Genomic DNA, 23040 nt, shown 5'->3' with positions numbered 1-23040 from the left:
TCCCACACTTTGCACTACATCAGATCAGGTCGTCAGTCACCAAAAAAGCTAAGGAACGACTACAATATAACTCCAAGTCAGGGATACTTATGGTTTGGTCTATCGGTACAATTTCTTGAACCGACGATGCCTACCCAAGCTCCCAGCCGTGGCCTTGGGGTCAACGCCAACGTCTTGGGGTGGAGGTCCCACGGTCTCTGCCATTGACCTCTCCTTTGTCTACCACTCTGAGGCTCCCCTCACCTACTGCTCAGGGACTCCCCTCGCCTGCTGCTTGGGGACTACCCTTGCCCGCTGCCCGGGGACTTCTTCACCTCTCTTTGATCATACCTCCATGCGTGTGTTGTGTGGAGGCGCCTTTGTGCTCGGTGGAGGAGCCACTAGCACTTCATCATCATCCGACCATTCAGACACTGCGATGCTCCACATCCGAGTAGCCTGGTCATCGCCAAGCAAGATGCCACCCGGCTTGACGGGAGCAGCACCAGCCGTTTTTCTCTTCTTCTGGGCTAGCTCGTCTACCGCTGCCATCTTCCCCTAGACCTTCTCTGACACCAGGGGAGAACTCTTCATCTGACCAGCGTTCGTGCCTTTGGACTTTGACGAGGTGCTGGCCGCATCTTCTTCAGGTCGAGCCGGTGGCCGGGCATCTACTCCCCTTGGCCAATCACCCCTTGGCACGCCTGAGAAGTACACCGATCTTTCCTGTGAATGGATCTTTGCATAAGTGAATCAGTTCACTGCTCGGCAATGCTATAGGATTGAAAGTATCGGGAACAAACAATCGAGATGGGTACCTGAGGGGGTAGATTCGTGCGGTTAAAGAGTCTTGTCTACCCTGACACTTGAAATGAGGCCAATGGAGCTACTAGCTCTGCGGCCCGCTCTACAACCTCGTCTCTCGACAGTGCCTCTGACCTCTCCCAGGTGTCGTCGGTGTACCCATTAAAGTCAAAGCCCACGTGGGCCCTCTCCTTGCCGGGTTGGATGCGACGCATAATGAAGCTCACCGCTACCAGTCCACCGTTGGCCTTCACATCCTTTATTAGGCTAAGGAGCTCCCTCACTTGCTCCTTATCAGCTCTGTTTGGCCTCTCCGACCAGCTTTTCTAGCTCTCTAGGATGTAGTCGGCATCGCAGTGAATTGTAGGCTGGCTCTGCTTCATGTAGAAGCACATGGCGTTCCACCCTTTCAACGATGTGTTCAGCGGCACAGTAAGGTACTCGCCCACCATTCCATCACGCAACTGAAGATATACTCCGCCGACCACCTTGGAACTGCTGCCGCCCTTCTTCTTTAGCCAGAACAGGTGTCTGAAGAGGTTGAAGTGTAGAAGAATCCCCAAATACGCTTTGCAGAAGTGGATAAAGATCGAGATGTGCATGATGGTGTTTGGGTGGAGATTGCATAGACTAAGTGCCCAGAACTCCAATAGATCCCTCAAAAAAGGATGAACAGGAAATCCCAATCCTCGCTAGAAATAATCCTCAAACACCATTACTTCATCAGTGTGAGGTATTGGAAAAGGCTCACCACTGGCTGGCCGCAATCCGACGGTGACACGATCAGGAAGAACGCCCGCCTCCACCAATCTATCGAGCTCCACTTCACCCATGTGCGACGGTACCCACTCTTCGTCATGGCTGGCTCTGGCACCTACCTTCTTTGAGCTCACCTTCTTTGGGTTCACAGCTCCCCTCTTTGGCGCCATCCCTTAGATCTGGATGGGGACTGGCGGCGGAAGCGCGCGTGGATGTGAATCTGGAAATGCTCGCTAAGGAAGAAGATAAAGATGGCAAAGTGGTAAAGGTGTGAGCGCGAGGTGCGGCGGCGTAGTTATAAAGCACTTCCCTCACCTCTTTGCATTCGAGGGTTTTTGTGAAACCGTTCCCGTGATTTGCGTTTCTCCAAATTACCCGCAACTGAAGGTGGGTCGCTACCTTGGCCTTCGTGCAGCCTAGGTCCGTATTGCCGATTTATCTCTGCAATTTGTTATGGCTCGCCGAATATTCGCCGACATCTCCGCCAACCGTTATGGCTCAGGAATCACTACTGTACAGCCATTGCTCCGGTGTTTTCTTCGTGATTCTATTTTCTCCAAGTTGACTGATGTTTCTGACCCTGGCACCACGTGACTACGTCACCTACTGTTAGGCTCGTGGACTAAGTGGGCACACTTCACCTCACGGTGAATGTGCTTTTTTCTCATTTCAGGGCTACGCCCGGGGACTGGCTGCCTGCTCGGCTGGTCTTCTGCTTTTCTTTTACTTTGGACCCTGGCACCACATGACTACGTCATCTATTGTTAGGCTCAAGGACGAAGTGGGCACACTCACCTCGCGGTGAATGTGTTTGCTTTATTCTGGAAGACTCCGCGCCCCTTGAAGCTGAAGAAGACTATCTCCTTTTCTCGTGGTCGGATTCTAAGTGGGCACACTTGGTCCACTGTGAAGAAATTTTCGATTCTGAACTTGAGCTTCTTACACCCTAATGGTAAGCCGTACTTGGGTTATACTGCTCGGCTATGATTCACGATGCTCGGCAACTGCTCACGCTGCTCACAACTGTTCGATAACTCATCACGGTGGTCGGACCATGAGTTTGACTGCTCGGCTTTGTTCGCACTTGCTCGGATAAGGTCAAGATGATATTGCACAACGGGTACAAGGCGCTCGGGGACTAGCTGTGGGGGGTACGACCCCGGATACACACGACAGACCACATGGGCTACGCCCCTAGGGACGGCCTAGCCTACAAGATAAAGCCTTGCGGGGCACGACTCTGCTCGGCGTCTTCCGCAAGACACCAGGAAGATATCCTGAAGATACTACGAGATCTGTTAGGATACGTTTGATTCCAAGATTCCTGTAATCTGTTATTACTTTCCAATTATCTATCAGATCTAACTGACCTTTAACCCTGTCCTCCGGACTATATAAGGCGGGTAGGGACCCCCTCCAAACTCACGCAATATTATACGATAGCTAATACAAACCAATAGACGACGTGAGTAGGGTATTATGTCATACTGACAGCATGAACCTGTCTAACTCGTATGTCTCTATTACCTTCTTGTTCTTGATCACATGCTTCTCTGCTGGTCAATCTATCTTCGTGGGATACCGATCGGAGGACTGCCGACGATATTATGTCGACATAGGGAGAGGGGAATTGGGGGTGGCCGGGTGCGGGTGGGAACTAGGAGCGTGGGGCTGCGGCTACGCGGCCGTGCAGGGGAGGAGGCTGCGACCTGCGGCAGATAAGCAGACCGAGCCGCCAGCGGGCCTCTGGTTCTGTAGCGGGCCGTGCCGTACCGGCCCACGTGCTTAGGGTAAGATCCAGGCACAGCCTCTCCTCTAGGCTGTGTCAGCCCGGGCCCGCTAGCCGCCGGGCCAGGCCGTGCTTGGTCCGGGCCAAAAACACAGGCCTTGGACCGGGCCGACGGGCTCGGGCTGCATAACCAACAGCTGACCTGCATCATACAAGCCACGGCAAAACACATGTCGTGGTGCACGCGGCCGGACAGTATCCTCGACCGCCTTGGTGATCTGACGCCCAGGCAGGACGGAGGTAATCCGAGGAGCCAATCACGCGCACGCCTACTGATCCGGGGCCGGTCGCACACATGCCCCGGCTGAGTAGCTGGCTATACGGGCAGAAGGATCCTTGCCGACTTAATCGTGATGCAGCCATCAACGGTACTGAAGAAATACTGATGCTGATGCTGCCGGCAGGCTGCAGTAATAAACGCAGCTCGGCGAAAGGCCGGCCGGTCCTGGCTGGGGTCGAGCAGTGCCCCTGCACTGGGCCCTAGGATCCTTTGGGCCCCTCGACAGCTCTGCGAAGTACGTTGGATGGCCTGCTTGGCTCTGTGCCTTGCTTCACTGAATGCTGGACTTTAGCAGGGATAGAAAAAAAAAACTCGTGCTCTCGTCTATGCCCTGGGTAGGGCGCAGCAGAGGCCGCCGTCACCGCTCTCCACCCTCTCTACCACCGCTGGTCCCCCTCTCTTGTCTCTCCAGCAACTAGCTAGAAGCCGGAGGAAGCGGGAATCTCTTTAATAAGTTTTTTTTTCCCAGCAGGTCAGATCATTTAAGGTTATGGTCTCTCCATTCTAAGTTTGTTGGTAAATGGATTTATCTCCTCTTCTTTCTCGGCGACAACAAAGGGTAGGGTGGATTTGTTTTCTCCATGGCGACTCTTATGAAGGTGAGAGCGACAACTACAGCATCAACAACTTCATCGGCATGACAACATGAAGACTCAAGTTTACGAATGGCGATATTAAGGCGGAGATGATGCTGCCGCCATGGAATAATTTTCTTCGGTCTATTCTCCGTTTTGTTGTGGTTAAATATGACACAATAAAGGGCTAGTGAGAGTAAGTCTGCCCCTCAAGCCAATTACTGGTATTAGGTTGGAAAGATTCAGATCAATTTTTCTTATTCTTCGGTGGCAGAAGGAAGAAGAATGAAGACAAAAGAAAGAAGAAGTTTCTCAACTCCGCCTGCAGGAATATTGGTCGTCGTTCGTTGAGCATATGTTCTTAGGCCTTTTATCGAGTTTTTGCTTATGCGGTCATCCATACGAAACGTCATATAGATTTGGGATTGAGACTTAGAGTTATACAAAACGTGAGTACAATGTAGATAAAGAATACTTTCTCTTTATACTTATTCTATTCCATAGTGCTTTAACATGATGATGTACTTAGTTACAATTTAATTTAATTCTTCTTTCATATAAAAAAAAGAACAAGACTTTAGTAGGGACAGCTCGACAGGTGAAAGGCGGCCGGACGTTGCCCGCTATACTAATAGTATTAATTTCTAGCTTTTTCATTTACTCAATCCCATTATTTTCTAAAATAAATAAATATCTCGTTTATTGAGGAGTTAATTAAATATTATAAATACAATCAACAAAAATATTAATATTTATGATGTCTAATGAGCATCATTACAATAATTATGAAAATATATTTCTATAATAAGCTTATTTTAAGATATAAATATAAATATTATTTTTTGTATAGCTAGCCAAGTTAAAAGAGATTCAACTTGTAACACCCCTGGTGTTATCAGCTTGCTTAGCACCGAGATTTAAGTCCGAGAGGAATTAGTCAAACAAATTTTTGGGTTTTAAAATTTTAAAACACACATGAAATGATAAACAAACCCTGTGCGACTCCCTTTTGTGGTTGAGAGAAATCAAATAAATATCTAAGTTGATTTACTCAGTGCATAAAAGTTCTAATGAAAATCCTAACAAGAAGAATAAAATAAGTAGTTTTAATTGTTTGGTACAGAAAACAATTTCTATAAACAAAAATAAAACATAACTTGTATTTAGTACTTAAATAAAAAATTGAAGTACAAGTTTAATGGATGGAAATGCAACTTTAACTTTTGGAAAATAAATATTGTTAACTAGTGTTTTGGGAGCTCAAAAATCGAATCCAAAATTTAAATAGAACTTTTCGTTGAATCAGCAAGAAGTCGAAATTGTAGTTAAAGTGTCATTTTTTATGAATTATATTGAGCAAAATAATTAAAGAGTGCTTAAATGTTTTGCTTCTATGGGTTAATATGAAGTATGGACTATTGTGTGAAATGCTTATTGGTTGAAATTAATAAGGTTTAGAACTTTTAAAAATTGTAACAAAAGAGTTAATTACTACTTAGTCCCAACCGAAAACCATTAACTTTTCTAAGTATGGAAGGGTGGTAGACAATGCTATTTTGACGTTTAAGTTATAACTAAAATACTTAAACACTAGTTTCATGTTTTTTTACTGTTGGTTGCTTCAAAGTAAGCAGTTGAGCATGGTGTAGGTCGAAGTTGTGTTGGATGTCATGTTGCTCTCATAAAAATTGCCCAAACCTCTTTAGAGCGCGCTGTGAACCATGATTTGGTGCTTGGTTCGCGAACCGGCGTTCAGTGCGACGCTCTTATCTTGGCGTCTCTCCATCTTTCTCTTGGGCCATCCTCTTGTACTAATGAGTGTGCTCCTCAAGCAAGCCAATCTTCGATTGAGCTAAACCTCATCGAAAACATAGAGCTCAAAGAAGAGGTGAAAAGATTAAAGAAAGATGCGATTCAGTTGAAGGGTAAGGAGAAAGCACAACCTTCTCAAGATAACCGTGATAACATGGTGAAGAAGCTTGAGAAGGGTTTAAACCTTGCTTCCTCCAAAGCCCAACAAAAGAATCATATTTCAAGTAAGGCCAACACAACCAAGAGCAAGAAACATAAAAAAAGGTTATACTATGGTTGTGGATTATATGGACATAAGTGGGCTATGTGTCCACACAAGAGTTGGGCCGACAAGGTTGAAGCCGCCAATCAAAAGGCTTCTACCAAGGAGGCCAAGCAAATGAAAAGTGATGGACAAAGCGCTTATCTCATGAGCAAGAAATTGGGGCATCCTACCAAGAAATGCCCAATGTACAAAGAGGCAAGAAAGGAAGCCTAAGTTGCCACAAGAAGATGCTATGGATGCAATGAGATGGAGCATAAGGTTGATAGATGCCCATACAAGCAAAACAAGCATAGAGCAAACAAAGGCCACATGCTATGCTTGTAGAAGAAAGGGGCATCTAAGCTATGAATGCCCAAAAGGTAACGCTCCTAAGCCAAACATATTTGTTTATAATGATATGCTTAGGAAGACCACAAATGGAGTTGGCACTAGTAAGGTGATCTGTTCACCACAAACTAGTACTAAAGCCATTTGGGTGCCTAAGCACTTATTGACTAATCCAAAAGGACCCAACAAGAGTTGGGTACCAAAGTGTGCTTAGGTTAATGATGTAGGTACTTGGTGATGAGATGAAGGCGTCGGGGTGGTTGAGCAAGCAATTTGATAATATTCACTCAATCTATCAATCAATTCTTATAATAATCTCTTATATGGTTGATCCAAAGATAATTCAATGAATATATCATATATTTCATCCCCACCATTGGTAACAAGTACCTAAACCTTATAGTATAGTCATTTTGTTTGTTTTGTGCTCAATGACTCACAAATAGGCATATTTATGAAAAATTCAAAGTGGCTAAATTAGTTTTACTTGGTAATTATCATGTTTGCCATATGGTGCTTTTAATAGCTCTATAGTAGAGCAATTCATTTGTTGAGATGCAGGTATACAATGAATAATAAAGCTAAATGAAGAATCATAAGCAACGAATTATTTGTTTCTATCCTACACCTATCGGACGTGTCCGGTATGGCCAGGGACAGAGAGAAATTGTTTCTGTTCTGCGTATTCCAGACGTGTCCGGTATACCTACCGGACATATCCGGTATTGAAGGAACCAGAACACTAATAGAATTATAACTGAGTCTTTGATCCATATATTTTCATATATCATTAATTTACTTAGAAGCTTGTTGTTTACCAAATCTAAGTGAATTGTGAGCATCTCTTGAACTCAAATTTAAATATGACAAATTATTTGGTTGTGGTTCAAAATAGAAAATTGACTCCCAAATTCTTAATAGAATGAAGCATTAGTTGAAAGTCATTTAAATTACTTGAAACACTTATTTAGGGGGAGCTCAGTTTCTATTTTGCACCTTGTGGACTAACAAACTTATCTAGCATTCTTTGTAGTCCTTTGGATGAAATTTTGATTTAGTATCTAGCATGATTATTTGGCAACTATGGTCAACATAAAGACTATCATGCTATATATCTTCTTAGTGGTATTCTTGTGGGCTCAAGGCAAAGGTATGTCTTTACATACATGCATTGTAAGTGCATGTAAGGCCCTTTATATGTTAGAATGTGCATTTGTGTGACATAGAAGAGATGTTTTTCAAAATCCATAACTAGCATGTGTTGGTGGTGTGTGAATCTTGGTCTTTGTGACCTAGCCTTGTCATGTGATAATTATAGCTCTCCTTGATTGTTTGATTGTCTAATTACACATGACATGGCTTTCTTAAGTCCATAATCTACTATGTCTCACAATATCTCTCTCAAGTAATCAAAATCTATATATGCCAAATATTTGGAAAAGAGAAGTGATACTCATGGCATTTGGATAAGAAAAGTAATTACACCTTATTTGGATCAAGGACATACATGTTTTTGGATCAAGAAATGATAGAGAAGGGGATTGGAATTAAGTGAATGAAATTTGTAAAAAGAACATCCAGCCCACAAAATACCAGACGTGTCCAGTATGCATACCGGACATGTTTGGTATGAGCGGGATTATAAAAACGGCCGGTACCCCTTCGGCCAAGTTAGGTTTTTCTTCTTCCTACCAACCTAGTCGCCTCTCCTCGACCTTCATTAGTGATTTCAAGTTTCCACCGTGAAAAGGTAGAGAGGGAGATTGGATCGGAGGAGATTTGCATCAAGATCGAAGGCTCCAGGACTTAGATTTCTAACCATATCTTCATTCACTCTCTCAAGGTACCCTAATTCCGAACCTCATCCGATCTAAGTGGTTAGGGCATGATTTTGAAATCCCTTCGGTAGAGATGCTACATTATCTGTCTAGAAGCAATGCCTAGAGTTTGGATTGGATTGGTTGAAGATTGAGCAAAGAACCCTAGTTAGGGTTGCTGTCCGCTCATACCAGACGTGTCCGGTATGGGACAACAGAGCAGGTTTTGCTCCCTCGTTTCAATCTTCTCAGTGGTTGATTCATAGAGATGCTACATTATCTGTCTAGAAGCAATGCCCAGAGTTTGGATTGGATTGGTTGAAGATTGAGCGAAGGACCCTAGTTAGGGTTGCTGTCCGCTCATACCGGACGTGTTCGGTATGGGACAACAGAGTAGGTTTTGCTCCCTTGTTTCAATCTTCTCAATGGTTGATTTATAGGACTAAGTTTGATTGTCTATTGTGTTTTGTGAACCTTGTGACCTAGTTTAGTTGAGGTGATTGCAAAGCATAGGATAATTATTCTTATTTCTATATTTTAACTAAAATAAGCTATCATTTAGGTATATATCTAAAATTCCTTGCATATCTTTGGATACAGGACAACAGTCATGAGCGGAAGATAGGAGCCTAGGTCCAAGCATAGGCATGATCTAGCTTTGGAGAAACACAAGAAGGCAAGGCATGACATGCATCCCAGATTCAGTTAGCAGGAGCAGGGCAGTAGCAGGAGACCCTCTAGAGCCACTAGGGGCACTCCATAGTACAGAGAGGGTGGTGATGGTGATAGCAACCCCTCTTCTGGTGATAAAATTGAGGATTATAGACTTGAGCATAGGAAAAGGAAGAGCACTGATAGAGACTCAGACAGAGAGTCAGATGATGGTGATAGCTCTAAGGAGATAGAGGAGCAGCAGGCACCTCCAGTGCACCACCTAGGTCAGGGCATGGACTATGGCCTTCTTGAAGTACATTCTCCCATTTTACCCAACTATGTTGTCAGAGTCAACTACAAAGGAAAGTGTATGACTATGAGAGCAAGAGATCAGAGGAGGGTTGATCCCAGAGGTTTGCCTAGGATTCATTATGATCATCGCTTTCACACTATGTTTCATCTGGATTATTATACTAGTGTGATACTTCTTAGGAATCCTATGGTAGCCAAGTCTCAGTGGATAGATTGGAAACATGTCAGAGAGCTATGGAAGTCCTCCATTGACTATGCTATTGCCACTTGTCATTGCACAGGTGTATACACGCTCATGGAGTTTGTGCATGATTGGAACTCTGAAGTCATTGCATAGTTTTATGCCACTCTATTTGTGGAAGAGGAGATGAGGTGTATGCATTGGATGCTTGAAGGCTAGTGGTATAGTGTTGACTATGATGCCTTTGTAACTTTTCTTGGCTTCTTAGAGGACCTTTAGAGAGACAGGATCCACACAAAGCAGGTGTTACCTCTTGAGCAGCTCGCCTAAATGTACCCACTAGGAGGTGAGAGAGGAGCAGTGGGGAAGCTTCTAGGTCTTCACCCTACCTATAGATACCTAGACAGGATGTTCAAAAAGACCATTGACTACAAGGGAGGAGATAAGGGCAACATTGCAGATTTTTCTAGGAACATGCTCCATAGGATGGCACCTGATGCATAGCCATTCAGTGTGTTTGACTTTATTCGGTCAGAGATCAGAAGTGTGGGAGAGAGGCCCCTCAAGGGTTGTGGATTTGCACCTTACATCATGTTTATGATTGAGAAGGTCATAGGACACACATTTGAGTATGACAAGAAGCATAAAGTCCTGAAGATTGTAGATGACTTGACAGAATTTGGGGTACCTCTAGCAAGACTAGGAGGAGCAGCAGCACCAGAGGCAGATTCACCTACATGTGGTGTAGCAGCTAGACGAGGTTCTCCTCTACCACATGCTCCTTCACATTCTTCTTCACGTCACCGCAGTCCTCCTTCTCCTATTCGCAAGATGTTCAGTGCTATCTTTGGGATGTGCAAGGACATATGGACCTATCAGCAGAAGGAGAGGGAGGCTAGGAGGAAGGATACTTTGACTTTGAAGCAGATTGCTTCTAGACTTGAGCTTGATCCTCCTAGGTCTCCATTATCAGATGAGGTAGCTAGTAAGCCTAAGACTGATTAGCAGCAGCAGGGTAGGTACGATACAGAGTATGCTGAGTTCCTTCAGCGACAACAACAGTAGCAGCAGCCTCTAGAGCACCCTGACACTTTACCACTATAGGCTCGTGTGCCTACTCACTCTCAGCCACGTCCTAGTGCAGCAGACGAGTATGCTTTAGACTGGTGGAGTGACCTCACGGGTAGTTTCTATGACCCATCTGGTGCGAGTGGTTCTCGTCTAGCCGGTGCTACATGCTCAAATGATGAGGATGTTGGTAGAGATGAAGATGATGATAAGTGATCACAGCTTTCAGAGACAGCTTGTAGCCTCTTTGTCCTTAGTATGTCATTGTTGGACCTTTGTGGTGATAGATGACAAAGGGGGAGAGAGACCGATTAAAGCTTTAGGATAATTTCATTTGCTTATCTTTGTACCTAAAGATATGTACTGCAGGCTATAGTTTCTTGAGCTTCTTTTTAATTTCTAAGCTTCATTGATGTATCTTGAGTTTGAGATGAGACTTACTTATACTTTTTCTATGTATCTCTTAAGACATGATCTTTATTTAATAGTGGCTTGTGGACTTGAGAAAATGTGAAATGTGTGCTATGTGTGACATACATGTGTTATATTTATTTTCATAAGGACTATGCAAGCTAGAATGAAAATACTTGATGAGATGCCTTTATATTTATTCCTGTGTGATATATCTTGTCATATGCATCACAGTTTTACTTTGTCACACACATGCACCCCATGAATACAATGAATGGAATCAAGTCACGTGCTCAATATGGCTATGCTCTAGTAAAAAAGATCAAAGTTGACATGTTGGCACCCTCACTTGATAAAGATCGGAATACACGGCTTCGATTGAAAGAAATCAACTCAAAAGGTTTAAATTAGTTATACTTTTAAATTTGAGTTAATATGAATACCATACTATTAAAAGGGATGCATCATGTTGATAGATAATGTTTCATAAGTGCTCAAGCCAACCCATGTGAGTTTTGAGTATTTGAGAGACAAAAGTGCTAACCTATGTTTTGCTGATCCGGCAATACTGGACATGTCTGGTATTTATACCAGATGTGTCTGGTATGTGCCCAGCAACTATAAAATTCTTGTTGTTCTCAGGTTGGTTCGTTGTGAGTTCCGACGGTCGGGAGTTCCGACATGTCACGCTTAACTGACTTAGATGGTTCAATGTCTTGGTCATACCGGACGTGTCCGGTATTCATACCGGACAACCAGAGACCAATGACTAGTTTTCAAATGCCTTGAGGGTCGGGAGTTCCAACATGAGTCGGGAGTTCCGACGATCGGAAGTTCCGGCATGCATCGGGAAATCTGACAACTCACAAACTTCAACTCAGTTATTTAGTTTTTAAATATGCTAAGGGTCGGGAGTTCCGACGTGAGTCAGGAGTTCCGACATTCATTGGGAGTTCTGACGCCTCACATTGACACTGTAACTTAGTTACTGTTGGCGCAGTGTAAGTCATATCGGACATGTCCGGTATGGCAACGGCTATAAAACGACTAGTTTTTTCAAGGGGGCTATAAATATCCCCAAGCCTCCACCTTTGGAGACTGCTGATTCTGCTGATCCTCTATCATGTTTTTGAGCTTTACCAACTCTCCCAACCCTCTCTTAGTGAGTGTTTGATCAAATGTGCCAAATCAAATTGTAGGTTGAGTGAAATTCAAAAAGAAAGCAATCCAACCACTTGAGCACTTGTGCATATTGTCAATCTCATGATTTGCATTTGTTACTCTTGGACTCTTCGGTCCTAGACGGCTAGGCGTCACTGGAGAGCACTTGAGACATTGTGGTTGCCTCAGAAAGTTGGTAACGGCCGATTCCGCCGCCTCGGAATTAACTAGTGGAAGGAGGAAAAGGAGTTGGAAAAGACTCCGGCTAGAGTGACCTTTGTGGTATCCTCTAGGGCTGACCTTAGCTGGGTCGCCCGTAGCCCCCTCAATGAAGAGTAGGACTCGAACGAGTCCGAACTTTGGTAAAACAAATATCGTGTCTCAATTCACATTTCATTTGATATTTGTGTTGCTCCAGCTCTTGTGCAGGTTCTCTGTGTACATTGTCATCTCTAGTAGGTGCCTACAGTTTGGTTTGAAGATAGAAATCGAAAGGAACAAGTTTGGGGCTTATCTGTAGAAATCGTGTATACCAGACACGTCCGATATTAGAGCTCAGGGCAGAATATTATTTGATCTCTGTTCTAACTTTATGTTGCAGGATTGTATCTTCTAGATATATTCTTTATACCTTGTTAACTCTATGGCTAACTTATGAGGGGTGGTATTACTCTTAATTTGGAGTTTCCATTTTGGAAACTCTCTTTTCTAATTGTTTCCACATTTAAAGGTGTTAATTTTTAGAAACGCTTATTCACCCCCCTGTAGGCGGCATTCTAGGTCCTTTTCTAAGCATTTTCTAATTTAGTTTCTAAGGTAAACTTGTAAATTTAATATAAAATTATGTAGTTAACCAAAAATTATAAAACCAATTTTGTTAGGTTCCTAAAATCATGATCTACCTACTAGTATATTTTGTTCACATTGTTTTATAATATTTTCAAAAGTGATCTAATTAATTTGAGATGCTTACTATTGTTAAGATATAAACTTGAAGTTATTTTTGTGATAAATTGGTCATAGTGTTGGCTTTGAAACTTTCATAGTAAATTACTAACATTATTAGGTGCTCACTGTAATTTTTGTAGCTCCATAATAATTAGTTTGCTTAGGTAGCTAAATGAGCCCTAGTTCGAAAATATAAATTTAATCAATAAAATGCCAAAACACCTTTGGGATTGTAGGACTAAAATATTTTTTCGGAGACAAAGCCTTACTTGATGACGTGGGTACGTAGGCTAGTATGTTAGTCATTAAAGCTAGCTCGTTAGCTTGCAGAGCATAATCGTATTTTAGAGTTATAGTTACCGTTGATTATTTATATCTCTACGTTGCATCTACGTATATCATAATAGGAACAACGATGGATCATAGAGTCGACCGAAGTAGCGGAAAAGATGGTGCCTTGATGATCATGTCACCAATGGAATACTAATCTTTGGTTATAGCTTGGCCAGGCAAGCCCCAGTGCATAACCCCTATTATTCTACACTTTATTTTATGTTTGTGCATTAAGTTTTAAGGAGTTGAATAAAACCACTTGCATATATATATATCCTTTTCCTATGAGTCCTACTAGTATGTCAGGATCGTGTAGATTGCTATACTATAGGATCTAGTAGAAGTCGAGTGATTACCTATTACTCACGAGAGATAGGAAAGATATTATTGTTGTTATTATATTACTACCACATGGAATATATATGAAGGATAATTGGAGACCGGGCAGAATGGTACTTTGGATCTAGACTTAGTTAGGTATTCGAGTGAGGCTCGGATTGCATTTGTTCTGCCTATATCGATTGAGGACTGTCCGTTGCTGTGAATGGTAGTCAGGTCACAGACTTATTATCCTGAACACATATTTGCTTATGGGACCGGGAAGGCTCGTTACGCTCTTATCGTGGGTCTCGTCTCTTTCCGGATCGACTGATTGGAGGAGGAAAAAGGCGGAGGTCTAAGCACCATATTGAGATCAGGTCTCAAATGTGGGGGCATGGAGTCCAAGTTTGGACGGGGACCTGGACTCGTGATAGGAATGGAATGGGTTGGTCTTATTTGTGCTTAGGGTACAAATGGGGCATGTGTTTCGGGGTACCCAGTTGGGATACATTGGTTCACGAATCGCTGTTTTTGTGAGACGGTACGACTTGGCTATGGTCTAGCACCGTAGTAAGAACTGAAATATGAAAGATGGTAAAATAGTTCTGATTGCTCACCACCTGCTTGTAAGTAGCATATGCGCTTACATAGAATGGATAGTTAATTAGCTAATGATGGCTACTAATAAAATTTAATATAAGGACGCACATTTACTAATGCTTCCGTAGATGCAATAACCCACAAGCCAAATAAGCCTTATATATTTTTGGAGTCTTTTATTTTCCTCCTGTCGGGTAAGTCTTGCTGAGTACAATCGAGTACTCAGGGTTTTATTCCCCTTGTTGCAGGTGATCGGAGGATACATAGAGCTGACTCTTGTGTGTGAAAATCTCCTGGTGGGCTCAGAGAGGATTTCTTTTACGCTATGACCGTAGTGTTTATTTATAATCCTCACTAAAGGTTCTTATAAGAAAAGATGTAAAATATGCTAGCATCTCTCGTATATAAATGTCCACTATGTCATGAAATTAATCTTTGTTTTCTCTGTAACTCTGTTAACATTGTTATATTATATTTTTATAATCAATTGAGGTAATATTATGTACTGTAATAAAGTGATGTAAGAAATGACTTAAGAATGTTGTAAGCTTTATTCTCTCATTTATGATCCTGATGGAAAAATTTGGATTTTCGAGTTCTCCCTTAGGGTGTGCTCGACGGAACTGCGTAGTTTAGTGTCCTCTCTTAAATACTTAGTGTCTAATAGAAGACAAGTACTCTTGGAAGACATTAAATTAGACGGTTCGGCCACACAACTCCTCGAGAAGTGTGATGTGTGTTTATTTTGAGAGGGGGAAAGTATATGTTATGCCAAATTAAAACACCACGATCACCCGCATGGCGCACAAAATTACATTAGCATTTTTTACTTGTTTTTTTTTCGAAAGATCAGCATTTTTTACTTGTATATTTGAAATTGCTTGATAATTTTAGCTGTGTTTATTGGTAACATTTCATGTGCACGTGTCATTGCTACAAGGACTATCAATTTACAAGGACCCTCCGTCGATGATTTCGCTCCAGGTCCTCAGATCCTTAGGACCGGTCCTGGCACTCACCGCCGTGTTCCAATGCGCCATATATACTTGGGTGAATCGTCGAATGCCTCTGCGTGAGAGCATCGAGTCCACCATACTTCCGGATGGCACCTAAACCATATACTAGGATTCAGAAGAACTGCAGAACCCTTCACACGGTACCCGTTGCTCTTGCTGCTATGTACGTGGAACCGTACAGTCCTATGTGGGGTGGACCTGGGCCTAAGGCCTCTAGGGCCCAGGCCCTAGTGGCCTGGTAACCTACTATTACCATGTAGCTTTAGCCCATAAATGTTAGGCCCAGCAGCAAGACTAGGGCATGGTAGCGCCTGGATCTGTTGAAAGACATGGAAGGTGCAAACACACCAATTCACTGGTTATTTATATTGACTAGTTGTTTATTTTCATGTGTAATGTGTGTTATTTTTAGTTCAACCATCGTGTCTATTAGAAAATTTAGATTTATTTTAGTTACTTGTCTTTGTAACATTAATGGGTACTTTCCCACTGGATACTAATGTGGGTACAACCGTACAGGCACAATGGGTAGTTTAGTTTTTATCTTTATGATGAGTAAGTACAGGCCCGATTTTATGAATAAATCCTGGGTCCACCAAGATGGACGAGGAAGCGATTTCAATGCCTGCAAATAATTGGTCTGTGCTTGACTTCATGCGCCGTTATTCCGGCCCAACGCTCAACGGTCCAGGCCCCTCCTGTCCTTTAACCTCGTTTCTCCCGTGGGTTGCACGCCATCTCTTCAATGACATAGCACATGCATAGCCCTTGTTTAGTTGGGTGAATTTAGATTTTGGGGCTACTGTAGCACGTTCGTTTTTATTTGATAAATAATGTTCAAACATGGACTAATTAGGCTCAAAACGTTCGTCTCGTAATTTCCCACCAAACTGTGCAATTAGTTTTTCTTTTCGTCTACATTTAATGCTCCATGCACGGGCCGCAAACATTCGATGTGACAGGTACTGTAGCAACTTTTTGGAAGTTGGGCACCAACTAAACACGCGCTAAGTACCTCAACAGGAAGATCTGTCCAAGATTCTTTGGTTTGCCTGCTTTGGAGAGTCAGATTCCGTCCTCCTCAGTGAATCATTGAGACGAATCGGGCAGAACGCTGACTGAAACGTGCCCATTCTGTTTCTCACTGACGTGCGCACTCGTTCTCCGGAAGCAGGTTAGGGTCGGTTTGTATAGCCCTCCTAAAATTTAGTAAGCTAAATCTAGTTTTATTTAGTCACTTTTTATTTAAACACTATGATTAAATGAGACTAAATGAGCCAACTAGTCACCAAATTGTTGCTACAAGGGACTAAACCTCACCCTTTAGTCACTTTGGAGCCAAACACCCTGACTAAAATGGACTTAAAACACATCTTTTAGTCTCTTTTAGTCACACAAACCAAATACCCAATGACTAAAGTTTTGTCCCTGACTCCCGGGTTTAGGCGACTAAATGCACACAGCCTGTTTGTTTGGCTGTGCCTTGTCGTAAACGATCGTAGATTTCCAGCCGGAATATTATTTTTCTCTCACACAAACCAGCTAACAGTACTTCTTCACGAACCAGCAACGATACGAACCAGCCAACCGAACAGACTGATATATATATATATCCTGGTTCCATTTCCAATGCCAGCTTTTCTGAATCCGATATTGTTTCTGCTAGAAAATGGAAACGGAAACGGAAGAGGGGTTTTTTCGTCTGTTTCGGCCTGTTTTCATCTCTATGTGCATGGTAGACACACACACACACCATGCACATAGAGATGAAAACAGGCCGAAACGGACGAAAAAAACCCCTCTTCTGTTTCCGTTTCCATTTTCTAGCAGAAACAATATCGGATTCAGAAAAGCCGGCATTGGAAACGGAACCAGGATATGCAGACATACGGAAATGGACAAATACGGATGGAGAGCGGGAAAATTAAATTAGGATCATACATGTATAAAGTCACACAATAACATACTCATACGAAGATCGATATAATATTCACTTTCATGTCATGCGTGTTAACATTCACAGGAAATCTAGTTTTCGAGCGCGTAGGATTTCAGCACTCGGCACCCACACCCATCGGCTCTCCCCGGTCGTCCAATTCGCCTGCGCATGTGCTCGCGCCCGCCGTCTTCTTCTCTAGCTCTAGCGCAGCAGCTAGGGTTTTGGCGGCCTGCGCCACCCCCTTCTTCCCCAACTCTGGTGGGCTTTGAAGAGAGGGGTTTGGGGGAGGAAGGCTGGCCAGGCGGTGGGGACAGCAGGAGTGCGGTTTAGGGGCCATGGCAGTGGTGGAGGCGACCGAGCCAGGTTGGGGCGATGGTGCCATGGTCGGAGCTCACCGGAGGTCGCGACGGCATGCGGGAGGGGAGAAGGTCGCTGCAGGAGGTGGTGGAGGTGGGGGTGAGGGCGAGGGCGAGGGTGGCATCACCTGGTTCGTAGCCAACCGGGGTGATGAGGTGGTGGGGGAGGCGACGCCGGAGGTGGAGAAGAGGCGGGGGTGGGTAGGAATGAGGAGGAAGACAATACCAGCGGAAGTGCGCTTGCCTGCACACGCTGGCCCTAGTAATATCCTAAGTTCCTAACATTTAACATGCATATTTGGTGATTAGTAGGTGTATCAACATAACACAAGGACATGTAATTGCTAGACACATATATCACGTATATATTGAAAACAGGAGAAAAAAGTTGGAGACTCACATTTTTTTATGAGTCTCATGAGCACAAAAGACAACCTTTTGAGTTTGGGTACTTTTAGGCTAAAGGACAGTAATCAAATCAGGCTGTATGAAGATACTTGATTAGGAAACCGATCACTGAAAAATCAAAACACAACACTATTTAACATTGTCAGCAAGAAACAAGTAAATGTTGCAGATGTATTAAGCTCAGTTCCTCTTAATGTAGAGTTTAGAAGGGCTTTAACAGGGAACAAGCTACTACTTCCTTCGTCCACAAAAGGATGTAACTATGGGAACCATGTCAGTCAAATTAGCTCAAGTTTGACCAAGTTTATAGTAAATAGTATTGGGATTTATATCTCTAAATAAATTTATTATGTAAATATATTCTATAACTGTCGGTGCAGAAAGTGACCAAAACGTAAATATTTGTAGTTTTGCTATACATTGTGATTGGAGGTGGCCTAGCACTCAATGACACAGGGTTTATACTGGTTCAGGCAACATGCCCTATGTCCAGTTTGAGTCGGTCGGTGACTTTATTCCTGAGCCTAGGTGCTCAAAGTTTGCAGTGGGGTTACAAACGAGAAGGAGAAAGATGGAGGGTACAAGAGGTCCGGTCGGACTCTGGTCTGAAGGGACGAGAGTGACGGGAGCCCCGCTATGTGCTAAGTGTTCGAGCGTGTGCTCGGTATAACCTTAGAGTGTCTAAAGTTACAGAGGGTGAATCAATGTAGGTGAACTGATCGATCTGAATGAACCTATCTGTTGGGAGAGAGCGCATCCCCTTTTATAGATGAAGGGGATGGCCTTACAAGTGAGAGAGAGAGAGAGAGTGCATATGCTACTAAGTCTTGCTGCCCACACCGGCGGGTACAAGATGATGGTAGGCGCCCACAATACTGTTTAGTGTCAGATGCACGTGGGAGGTTGCGTCTTCTTCCTCTGGTATGGTAGACGTCGATGCCCGCCATACTATTGATGCCCAGAGGCACGCAAGGGGTTTTACCATGCTCGTTCGGTATGGCAGTTGTTGCGGGCGCCTACAACACTGTAGGTCAAATGTCAGCGCCTACAACACTGTTCTGACATGCCTGGAAGTTATGTCAGGGCAATCCCCTAACATATCCTATCGGTACTGTCCTATAGGTGTACAGGGTATGACCCCTGTCTTGTGGTTGACTTAAGTGCCTTGCCTTATATTCTCCGTCTGTTTCCTAGTCCTTACCAAGCGGGCGTCCCCGGTCGGTTGGTCCTAGTTGGCTCTGATTGTGCTAGTCGGAGAGGAGCTGTAAGCAGGGGTTCGACACATTCCCGGTCGGAGAAGCGGGTCGGAGCCAAAAGTGGTGTTTTGGCCAGGCCTTCCGTTCGGAGAGTCTGTCTGGAGGTGGGCTGGAGTCGGAAGCGAGGTATTTCGGTCAGAGAGGCAGGCCAGAGTTGAAAGCGGGCACCGTTTCTCCTCGGTCAGGCTTTCTGGTCGGAGATTGGATCGTCCTTCTGGCCTGTTGTTTAGGTATTTAGGCTAGCCCAGGAGTTACATGTTGTTTGCAACGTTGTCTGCTGGACCGAGCCTTTATTGGGAAGCCGGTCCATGAGGGACCTCGGGTTTATGAATGCGATAGGAGCCCCTGAGCCCCCAGGTGATTCGGGTAGAATCATCTGGGAGATTTTTGTTTTGACGGCAGGTGTGCGTGAGCGCACCCACGGGTGTAGCCCCCGAGTGATTCGGGTAGAATCGTTTGATTGGTTTTTTCATGTTGCCAGCAGGGGAGGTTTTGTTTCATCTATGGGTGCGCGTGAGCGCACCCGCGGGTGTAGCCCCCGAGCCCCCGGGCGATTCAGGTAGAATCGTCTAGGGTTTTTTTTTCATGTTGCCAATGGGTGAGGTTTTGTTTTGTCTATGGGTGCATGCGAGCGCACCCGCGGGTGTAGCCCCCAAGACCCCGGGTGATTCGGTTAGGATAGCCTAGGGGGTTTTTGTCAGCGAGTGTGTGTGCATGCATTTTAGTTGAGACAGTGTCGTTAACCAAGGTGTCGTGCGTAGCCAAGACGATTGGGCGAGCCAGAGCACATAGATCCTAGCGTCGGTGCAGCCCGCACAGCCGAGGCAGTTAGTTTTGGGATTAGGCAAGACGGAGCTTATGGATCCTAGTGTCGGTGCAGCCCACGTAGCCAAGGCAGTTAGTTTTGGGATCAGGCGAGACAGAGCTCACGGATCCTAGTGTCGGTGCAGCTCACGCAGCTGAGGCAGTTAGTTTTGGGATCGGGCGAGATGGTGCTCATAGATCTTGGTGTCGGTGCAGCCCGTGTAGCCAAGGTAGTTAGTTTTGGGTGTCTTAAGCCCCTAAGCCCTGTTGGGCTTGGTAGGGGGCGGATTGAGTTTTGTGTGTTACCCCATCCTTAGTTTCTCACAACCGGAGGGGCTGAGCTTTGTCGCTTGCCTCGATAGCTTAGGCTTGAGTGATGCGCTCGGTGAGCTCGCTAACAGGTATGATCGAGTGGAATTTGGGTCCGTCGTTCATGACGGGGTCGACATAGCCCTCTTGTGACATTCCACTGCTCCTTAACCTGTAACCCAGCAGATGCCTAGGTCGTTCTAGAGACTGACCCAGGTGGCCTACTGGCCTCCCCTCGATGGAGATTCTATAAATTTGGCGTAGGTTTAGGATCGAACAAGAAGGTTGAGATGACCCTGTCCGCTTTAGGGCAGATTGGGCGAGGGCCATATGGGGCTCATCTGCATTTTCTCTCCTGGCTCTGTTTGACATGAGGCGGCCTCAAGCCCTTCATGGGTTGGCCTTCGAACCTCGGTCAGTCATTGCTCATGTTTAAATGAGGCAACTACCGCTTCGTGACACAACACAGAGCGTTGTGATGTGTTTAGCCACATGTGCGATGCCTTAGCTCCCGAGCCCCAAGCGATTTAGGCCTGAATTGTCTAAGGGGTGTGGGAGTATGGAATGAATGCGTGTATGGACGTACGAATGATTATAAAGAAAGAGCGGGGGTCAGTAATGTTACCTTAATGACTCGAGTGACGGGGTTTGAAGAGCTCGAATCAGAAATGTCCAATCAGGACCCGCGCTTGTCGTTCATGACAAAGTTGGCATGGCCTACATGGGGTGTCCCTTTGCTTCTTACCTATCTCTCGGTGTTTTCCTAAGCCATTTGATTAACTCAGGAAGGCCGATGGTCTCTCCTGGCGGAGATTCCATTGTTTGGGTTTTTCCAAGTCCCGCCTAGGGAGGCGGAGAGACACTAGCATGTGGTGGCATTTTGTTTTTTGCACCAGGTAGTATGGTAGTGGTGGGCCATACCTAGGCCATGTCCTGTTTGATCAGGCGTTGTTTCATCGGGCTGGGTGTGTCTCATTGGTCAGGGCGCGTCGCATCATATCCCATCTGCATTAAATGGGGGAAGGGATTGGGTTTTTTTGCCCCCATCATTTTGCCTTTCCTCGATCGCCGCGCCTTCCCTAACTATCGTGCCCTTTTCATTAAGTAGGAGAAGGGATAGGGATTTCACCCTGTTCCTTTGCATATTCCTCATCTGCCGTCTCTTCTCTTCCTTCCTTCTCGCCAAGAGCGTCTGAGTGCCGTGGTGGTTCCTCTGAGAGAAAAGGGAGAGAGTGAGGGGGGGAGAAAAACTCATAGATCCATTCATCAACCTAGAGCAAAATGTTAGGCTGGAGGTCATCCGTTGTGAGGGAGCCAGTGTTGGAGGCCTTCGCCGAGAAGGGGTTTCTGCCACCGAAGGAGGTGGCACACTAGAGGGCTCCTAGGAGGGAGGATTTCCCACAACCTCGGTCCAGCAAGGTGGTCTCCTTCCTTGCCTTCCACGAGCATGGGCTAGGATACCCCGCACATTGGTTCCTATGTGGGCTCCTCAATGAGTGGGGTCTAGAGCTATAGCACCTCAATCTGACTGAGGTGCTGCATATCACTAGCTTTGTCACCATGAGCGAGGCCTTCCTTGGGATAGAGCCGCATGTGGACTTCTTTCGGTGGATGTTCTCTAGGCAAACTTTGTCGGTGGGGAATCCGCCTGAGATCACACTGGTTGGGGGCTTTGCCCTATAGAAGAAACCAAGCACGGGGGGCTCATACCCCATGTACACCCCCTGCAATTCCAATCGAGGGTGGCACAGAGAATGGTTCTATATCAGGAACCCGACGGCGGCGCTGTTCCCCCCTTTCACTAGCAGGAGGCCAAAGAAGCTAGATAGCTAGTCATGGGGTCCACCAACCGGCAAAAGCACAAGGTGGAGAACATTGAGGCAAAGCTTAAGAAGCTTGTGCAGCGCGGCCTCAATGGGGTGTGGGTGTTCCACACCCTCTTCCACCATCAGGTTGCTCCATTGGTGGAGAGGATGCGGCCGATGTGGAAGTATAGCGGCCCGATGAATCCCGACTGCGCGTTGCCGGAGATGCTGCCGGGCGATGAGGTTTGGGGTTGCCTTGATTGGGTGCTATAGCTGAAGCCCAAGGAGAACGTTGATGGAAAGCCTAGACCTCTTAACTCCTTGGTGGTGTCCAAACTGGTATGCTCCTCTCTCTTTACTCTGCGTTCTTTTCCCCTTTGCTTACTTGTTTTTAGGTTGCTTGTTTCACAGGGACTTGAAGCTTACAAGTCCTGGCCACACCTTCCGAAGGGGCCAGAGGGTGTAGCTCGATAGGCCACCCAGAAGGAGGTGGTAGATGCCAAGAAGAAGAAGAAAGCCGACGTGGCTCGGCAGAAGTATGAGAAGGAGATCGCCCAACGCGTGAAGGCTAGGGAAAATAGGAGTGATGTTGAGTTAGAGCTCGAGTCGGAAGACCCCACAGAGGTGGGGGATGACATGATTTTCTTCAAGGAGGAGGAAAACCAGGAGGTCATTGTGATCTCAGTGGAGCGTCATGATCCTGTAGCCATGTCTACTAGTGGTGAGTAGGAGGCAGAGAGGTGCGGTGATG

Source organism: Miscanthus floridulus, chromosome 2 (genome assembly GCF_019320115.1).
Source record: "Miscanthus floridulus cultivar M001 chromosome 2, ASM1932011v1, whole genome shotgun sequence".
Classification (NCBI taxonomy): Eukaryota; Viridiplantae; Streptophyta; class Magnoliopsida; order Poales; family Poaceae; genus Miscanthus; species Miscanthus floridulus.
Note: the sequence above shows the minus strand (reverse complement) of the source record.